This window comes from Anomalospiza imberbis, chromosome 5 (genome assembly GCF_031753505.1).
Source record: "Anomalospiza imberbis isolate Cuckoo-Finch-1a 21T00152 chromosome 5, ASM3175350v1, whole genome shotgun sequence".
Taxonomy (NCBI): domain Eukaryota; kingdom Metazoa; phylum Chordata; class Aves; order Passeriformes; family Viduidae; genus Anomalospiza; species Anomalospiza imberbis.
Genome location: NC_089685.1, coordinates 43,922,380 through 43,930,400, shown reverse-complemented (window position 1 = coordinate 43,930,400; position 8,021 = coordinate 43,922,380).

The following is an 8,021-nucleotide window of genomic DNA, read 5'->3' as shown; positions in this document are numbered from 1 at the left end:
CACCCCAGCATCTCAGCTGGTTGGGAAAGAAAAGAGAAACTTCATGGGTTGAGAAGGATGGGAAGAGTGCTTGCTACCATCAAGAGCAAAAGAGACTTTAATTTATTGCCAATTAAAACTGCATAGTGAGAAACAAAGTCAAAAACTGTAAAACACCACCCTCCCTTCCCACTACACACCTTCACTCCTGACTCCTCTGCCTCCTCCTCAGGGAATGGTGGTCAGTCCGTAACAGCTGTTGTGGGCTCTGCTGTTCCTGCCCCCTGCTTCAGCCTAGGTCTTCTTCATGAGTTGCAGTCCTTTCAGATAAACCCAGTATGGGTTTTCCATAGGCTGAGGGTCCTGTTGGGAAATGCCTGCTTGCTAGTGTGGATTCCTCCTGGGGCTCCCAGGAATCTCAGCTCTGGCAGCACTTCCTCACCCTCCGCCTGATTTCAACTTGGTGTTCAGGTGACTACTGCCCACTTCTTTCCCCCTTCCATCCTCTGCCTGTGCAATATTTTTTTCCCCACCTCAAATCCTCTTTCCCAGAGGTGCCCCTGTTTGGCAACCGGACTGAGCCCTGTGCTGTGCTGCGTTGGCTGCATCCAGCACAGGGCAGCCTTGGCCTCTCCCCACAGAGGCTCCTGCAGACCCCACTGCCAGCCCCTTAACAATTACACTCAGTGTAATGACTTACAGAAATGGTTGTTAAAGATGACTGAGAAGGGGATTGGATGTATTACATATTCGAATTTGCGTGTCAAGAAGAAAAAAACTTTGTTCCCCAGTAACACCCACAGTGGCTGCACCACTGACTCCACACTGGCTGATTTTATTCTGCAACCCCTTCTGACTGGGTTAATTAACCCTCAGTTGTATCCTTCCTTATTAAATCAAATTCTGGATTAACAAATTGTTTTAAAGTGGGAGTTTTAGCTTTAATTTCTTTTAATTAGTTGTAGTCTTTAAATTAGTAGGAAGTAGCACCAACATCTCCTAACCTGTCTAATTAGAAAAGGATATTGTTTAATTTACTTTAAGTCAGCAAAAGCACTGGGCACAGCTGAAAAGCAATTTGAACCATACTGAGTAGCATAAGTGGAAAGGACTTGTTTAACATTTTTATCTTGATGGATTATTTGACCTTAGGAACAAAGTTTGCCCCCACGCCAATGGAGAACTTCATCACTAACACTCATCTATACAAGCCCTGTGGGCTCAAACACAGGTAGAGCAATTAACTCTTAAATTGGTTTTTTGCCTCTATTTGTCCTTAATGCGATTTTTACCAATTTCATTCCTCTTCCTCCTTTGTCCTGTGGCTTTTTGGACTGTGTCCTAAACACACATCAGGAGGTACATTTGGGAATGAGATTCTGTACTTTGGGGATAGGCAGTAACTCTTCCTACATGTTCCATGCCGAAAGAAGAGATCTCAGCCTGTTTGTCATTTTGCTGTCATCTGGAACAGAAATGTTGAGGTAGCAAGCAGTTTTGAACTGTTCTGTGCAGCAATGCTACATAGAAAGAGAGAAAAATGAGCATGTCCTCCTGGCCTGCAAGCAAGTCTAGGACTCAGTAGCTTGCTTTAGAAAATATCATCAATCCCATTTCTGGAGTGGACAGAAATCTGCTCATCCTGCTTTAACCAGCAAATTCTGGATTTTAAATGCAAAATTTCAGTGACATCTCTTGTAGCATTGCTCCTCCAAGGTAGATTGCACAAGTACATACAGGAAATAAAGCATATGCAGAAGAATCAGTGGTTATCCGCTGGGCTTTCTGCAATGCTTCTGCAATTCAGTCTTTTTATCAGCAACCTCATTCAGTTACAAAGTTCACCTTTGCTCATGACATCTGCCTCAGTATTCAGGTTCAGTTGCTTTCTGGTCTAAATGACATTTTAAATGCCAAGCTAGCCGGTGTCACAGCAGTGTCTTTAACCAAGTGCAACCAAAGCACTGACAGAAATATTCCCCTTGCACTAAATGTGATTTTAAAAGAAACAAATTTCAGTAAGCTCATTAAGAAAACGGGTACCTCTTCCAGGAGCAGCAGCTGAAACCCACTTTTTATTTTGAAATTATGTCTGTACCAGTAACTTTCCACATCCCCAGGGTCCTGAGCAGCCCTGTGCTGTAGCTGCAGGCTTTTGCTGTGCCTCCAGCACGCTCAGCTCAGCCCCATGTGTTGGCACAGTGCCCTTCCCTCCATGGAGCACTGCATCCTGCCTTGCTGCTGCCCACGGCTGCACCTCTCTGCCCTCTCAGCTGAAACTGCTCAGGACATGTCGGAGCAGAGAACAGTGGTGAAAGGAGCTTCAGGAGACCATATCATAACCATTCCAGCTACAGCAAGAGGAGAAATCTTTGACAGGCAGGGACATCCTAAGGCATTTAAGGATACTGATAGGAGAGGGCAGGAGACCTTGTCACTTACTGCTCAACTTGTCCTGTACACTGCACACTATGCCCAGCTGGCTCTTTGAGAGCACACTGAGAGCATTCAGATATTCACCAACTCATATTTGTATGTCATCTAACCTCAGGCTTCAGTTTTTGGGATGTTTCCTGCTAAAGCTGGTATTGGGAAGCAGTCTTGATTGGAATTACAGGTGAAATTGTTTTGGATAGAGCTGGAAGTCATCAGCCCCGAAAACTGAAGTATATGTTGTCCACAGCTGTGATGCATTCAGAGTGAAACCTTTGATTTACTAATTCCTTGGGGCCTATTATTCTGATGGCAGCTGTTGGGGAGAGAGGGAACAGATTCTTGCTTTGCTCAGAGATTAAAAAACCTGCAAATTAAAAGGCTCTGCTTTCACATGGTGCTTACAAGGAGTGTATGTAAGTGGGTACTTCAAGGTGTGGGTGAAAGTGGCAGTCTTTAAATGGCACTTCAGGTTCCTCATGCAAATACCACAGTAGATGCTGGATTGCACCTAGGGGAAGCCTATCTCAGTGAAAGATATCAGAGCAGCCCATGTCAGTGGGGAAGGGCCCAGCAGGTATTTAGTCCTGGAGACCTGCTGGGCTTTGAACACTACCCTCTGGTTGCCAAGCAGAGCAAGGCTCTTGTGCCAGAGCTGATGGTGGCTTACCTCCAGCATGGAGCCAGGAAGGGGAGTGCTTTGCTGTGTGCACCATACCTGGCTGCCAGCAGGACCGTGCTCCAGCTGCAGAAGAAATCAGATCTGACAGAGACTTCCCTTTGCGGAAGGGCCACAACCAGGTCTGGCTATTTGCTTGTGTTTTTTAATCACTTGAACCCATGCAATGTCACTTCCCGTGCTGATGAATTTTGCAAGTGGTCTTAGCTTTGTTCACAGGCAACAAACATAAAGGGCAGAAATTAACCAGGATCTTGAGGAAAAAAAGCATTGTTTTCAAAATATATGTATGTAGTAATCATCTATGAGAGAGTTTGGTTTTTTGAAAAAGCACTTTAAGACTTAGATTTATGCATCTTCTCTCTGCTTACAGGTTCTGACTAATGATTTCATTGATTTTAAATATTATCACAGTAAAAAAAAATTAGAACACGAATACATGTACTCCAGTCAAGATCTGGTATACACAAATGGGCATGGGTACATAGGTAGGAAAAGAAATACCACATTTAGCATCAAGATAATATTTAGGTGAAAATTTGCATTACGAAGTTTCCAACAAAGAATGCTAAACTTTCTTAAAATCAAATTATATAGATGTGTAATGCAAGTTAAAAACTCATATTCAAATCAAAATTTCTCACTTGTTAATTAAAATCATGAATCTCTTCATTTAAATTTGTTTATCCTGCAGTATAAACCAGAAAAGGCAGAAGAGATTAAGCAAGAATTTTTGTTTGTGTGCATGAGTGAAAATAAAATTAGTGGCTAATTTTTGCATGGGAATTTAGAGCAGGAGCAATGACCATTGGACAGCTTCACAAATGGCTTCGGAAATCAAAATTGTTTTGGAATTTGTTCCCATTAAGAAGGATATGCAGAAAACTGAAATTTTAGGAGCCTAGCTTTTCTTTATGTAAATTACCCCAAAACTACATTATTGTTTTAGTGTAATTTAATCTCTGAAACAAAACAGAGTTACAAAACCTATTTTAATGATCTGTAGTATTGTTAGCATCACTTAAACAAATCACTGCTCAAAAAACTTCTGTTTTTCCTTGATTTATACTGCTAGAATTCATATATATTTCATTATCTTTGTCTATGTTGTAATTCCTTTCCCATTCCTCTAATGTACTACACATTTTTTCCCTGTGATATTTAAATATTAGTTTTAAGGCAAGTGGTTGTAGGACTGTTTTATATCCTTCATAGCCCGAAGGATTTTTAGTTAATGGAATAACAATCTGTCAAAACACAGCCTGAATTTAAGAGATGAAGTCTCACATAGTCGAACATTTAGACACAGGCCTATTAATAGTTTGTTTTTTGAGGGTAACCATCCATAAAAATCCAGTGAGGCAAAATCAAATTCAGCAACATGTGTGTGGCACTTTCCTTGTGTCTGGCAGTGGCCAGAGAAATCAAGAAAACCATTGCATGTTTTCATTTGAAGCAGCTGTGTTAAAAAAAAAAAACAGCTACTTCAAATTGGCTGCACAGAGCCAACATTTTTCACCTTGGATGTTGGGGAATGAACAGATCTGCTTTACTTTCCAAAGAAAAAAGATAAATGCATGAGTCTCAGATAAATTTCACTAGCCTGCAACACGGCAGCAAGATCACTGTTGGCACAAAAAGGACATTTTTGTTATTTGGCATATCTTGACCTTGAACATCTTCAGTCTGACCTTCACATCTCTCTGGGACTCAGCCTAGTAGTGGCTTGGTCCACTCAGCACAAAGCCACCCTGAGTCAGAGACCTCTCTGCCTCTGACAGGGGACATCACCTCTGAATCTCAAACTGAGCCTCGTCACTGTGAGTGTAAATCAGGTGCCGACTCCTGGCTGTGCTCTTGGCCTTCTGGGTATAGCAAAGCTTAATTTCTGGATGTGTGTGCCCCAGAGAGCCCATTAATAATGTGAATCTAAAGCAGAAGAGCTAGTCTGGAAATAGAGGCCAACAAGGGATTTGCACTGCCTTTCTTCTTTTTCATGGACAGGGCAAGATGCTGGTGGTACCAAGTGCTCTTCCCAGCACCTGAAAGTCATGGTAGCTGCCTACCACCAAAATCTATCTGGCTTCCCTTTAACTCCTGCTGTTTAGTTTGGATTCCCCTCCAGTGGAATCTGGTTTCATTTTTATAAATAAGATTTTTCAGTTTGGGTCTCTCTGTCCTGGAGTATTATTGCTGTAAATACTGACAGCAAAAGTTAATTTGTATTTTATCAAATTGAAATTCTTTCCGATAGACTTCAAATGATGGACTTCAAATAATTTCTGACTGATTTTTTCTGATTGATTTTTTTCCTTCAAACAATTCCTTACACATCTGTTAGTCTTTGAGTTTTAAAGCTTGAATTAGCCATTGAAGTTTAGGATTTGAAAAGCAGCAACAGAAGCTGATATTTCCAGGATCATTTCAAACTGCAGCAAATAGCAACATGTCTTTTGACACATTTTAAAGGACAGAACATGAGAGGGCAAAAATTAATTCAACACCCGACTATCACTTCCTGTAACCAATTATGAGAGCTGAATGAAGAATTAAATTGATCATGGATATTTTTGTTTGCACTCATCAAAGTGGGTTGCAAAATTTACAGTCAGTCAGGCAGGCGCATGTGTGGGTGCTCTGGGCGGGGGACCCAGCGCTGGCTATAGGCAGGGGTTGCCTGCTCCGGGAAGGGGCTGCTCAGGAGACAGCATCACTGGCCCCTGCTCAGCCCCAAGACTGTCTGCTCTGCTCTTCTGCAGTTCTCTGTGGTTGTTTACATCTGTAACAACAAAACAGAGGCACAGAGATTAATCCCAGATCTAATATCCAGCTTTGCCCATTGACTGGGGTATTACCCATTGCAGCTGGGTCTGCACGCACTGTCCCTGCTGTGGCTCACACAAGTCCTCAGCAACCACTCCCCCACGAAGCACAGAGAGGGCAAGTGGATACCTGGCTCTGTTTACCCTTCACCCCCAACAAATCTGTCCTCCTGGCAAGGTGCCAGCCCCTCACTTGGATCCAAACAATTGTTAGAACCTCTATCAACTCTGTGCTAGTAACAGCCTTCCTCCTCAGAGCTGGAAAGCTTCTCCAAAGCACAATCATCTCTGCTGCTTGCCACTCACCACTGCAGCTCAAAAAAGAAAGGACACCAAGTAACTGCTGTGTAACTCACCCCCAAAACAGCCACCTTAGATCTACAGGGGGCTAGCAGTAGCCCTGCCACCTACTCACCCGTGCTATGGCTGCAGGCTTGCATCTGGCAGCTGAAGAAAAGCACAAACTGGTTTTCAAAAAGCAAACATCAAAACCAGTGAATGTGTCCATCATGGTGAAGCACTGGCTGGATGCTCCAAACCCAGCCTGCGAGGGCAGTGATGTATCTGCAAAAGAAAAGCAGTGAGCAGCAATTAATCTGTGTTGTAGGACTTGTCTAACTACATTTAGTAAACTTCATTTCTTTTAAAGCCCAAGTGGGTTCTTGTAACTCCTATTAATCGGGACTGTAATTGTTGTTCGTACTCAGCAACAGGGAAATGCAAGCCATGATCGACCATCCATTTGTCTAACTCCACACTGGCCAAAACAAACACCCTCATGTCCCTGCCCATGATTCCACAGTGTAATTACCTTCATATTCTGCAATTAACAAAATAGCATCTTGTTACAGAAAGATATTGAGGAAAAAAACACTTGTATCACCCACCATAAGCTGCCTAGAATCAAGTGTTTAAAAGCTGCTTTAGACTAGCACTTGCATGTTATTATTCATACAGGGCTTTCAGAGAAGAAGACATCAGCAGGCATTTAGATAATTTCTGAGCTTATCAGTGTTAACAAGGAGCTGTGAGCAAATTTGTCCTCCCTTCTGTCATCCCCTTTCTGTCCATCCCCTCTGCCTCAGTTAAAATAACATTTAAATAAGTAATTTAATTTATCAATTAAAATAAACTTTTCTAAGAAAGACAGTAACCTCCTAAATAGGGTGAATAAACACATGTTCATTTATATAGGCATGTTATACAGGAATATTTGTGCTTATCACATGAGTTTGCTTAAGCCTGTTTGTATCTTTTGGAAGCTATTTAGCTTTTATGTATCTTAAATCTACAGGGGACCCATTCTTACCTCCAGCATTGCCTGAAATTCCCACTTCTCTTATTTTAATCCTCAAAAGCCCATGGGTTGCATAAATGTTTTGTCTCTGCATTTTACTAAAGCCTCTAAGAGCACTGAAATGCTTTTCACTCACTGTGCTGGATTGATAAATTTTTGCTGGGAAGCCCCATGGTATTGAGAGCACTGTAGCAATACCTGGTGAGATCCAAGAGCAAACTTTTCCATGCAGCTTGGTTTCTTCCCAGCAGAACATACTGCTGTTACAGCGGTGACTGTAGCAGGCAGCGGGAGGTCAGTAGTGTAAACAGATTTTGTAGTTGAGGGCAAAGCAGGGAGAAGCTCTCTGCAGGTAATAGTTTTGCTTTTTTTGAACAGTCGATGAGCTTGTGTTATTACTCAGAGGTGTATCTGCACACCTTTCCTGCTTCCCTTCAATTTCCTGCAGGCTATTGGCCACCTTCCATCCTGTGTTGCCTCATTCCAGGGACTGCTACTGCAGCTCTACATGCTGCCTCCTGTCCATCTCCCCCCAGCCACAGCCAAGTGGTTTTGTGCCACCCCTGACTTCCTGCATCAGGATCTGCTGTCCCTTCTCACACCAGTAGCTTTCTGCCTCTCCTCTTTCATCTAATCTTGCAAGGCTGCCCCTTCTGGGTGTTAATGATGCTATGCTCATCACCAATAGAGCTGAGTGCTTAATGCAAATGCATCAATACAATGGCCAATATGATTAAAGATGGTCTTTCATTTTCATCCCCCAGGAACCTTCCTAACAGGAAGATTCCATGATTACTTAACAGTATGAAGG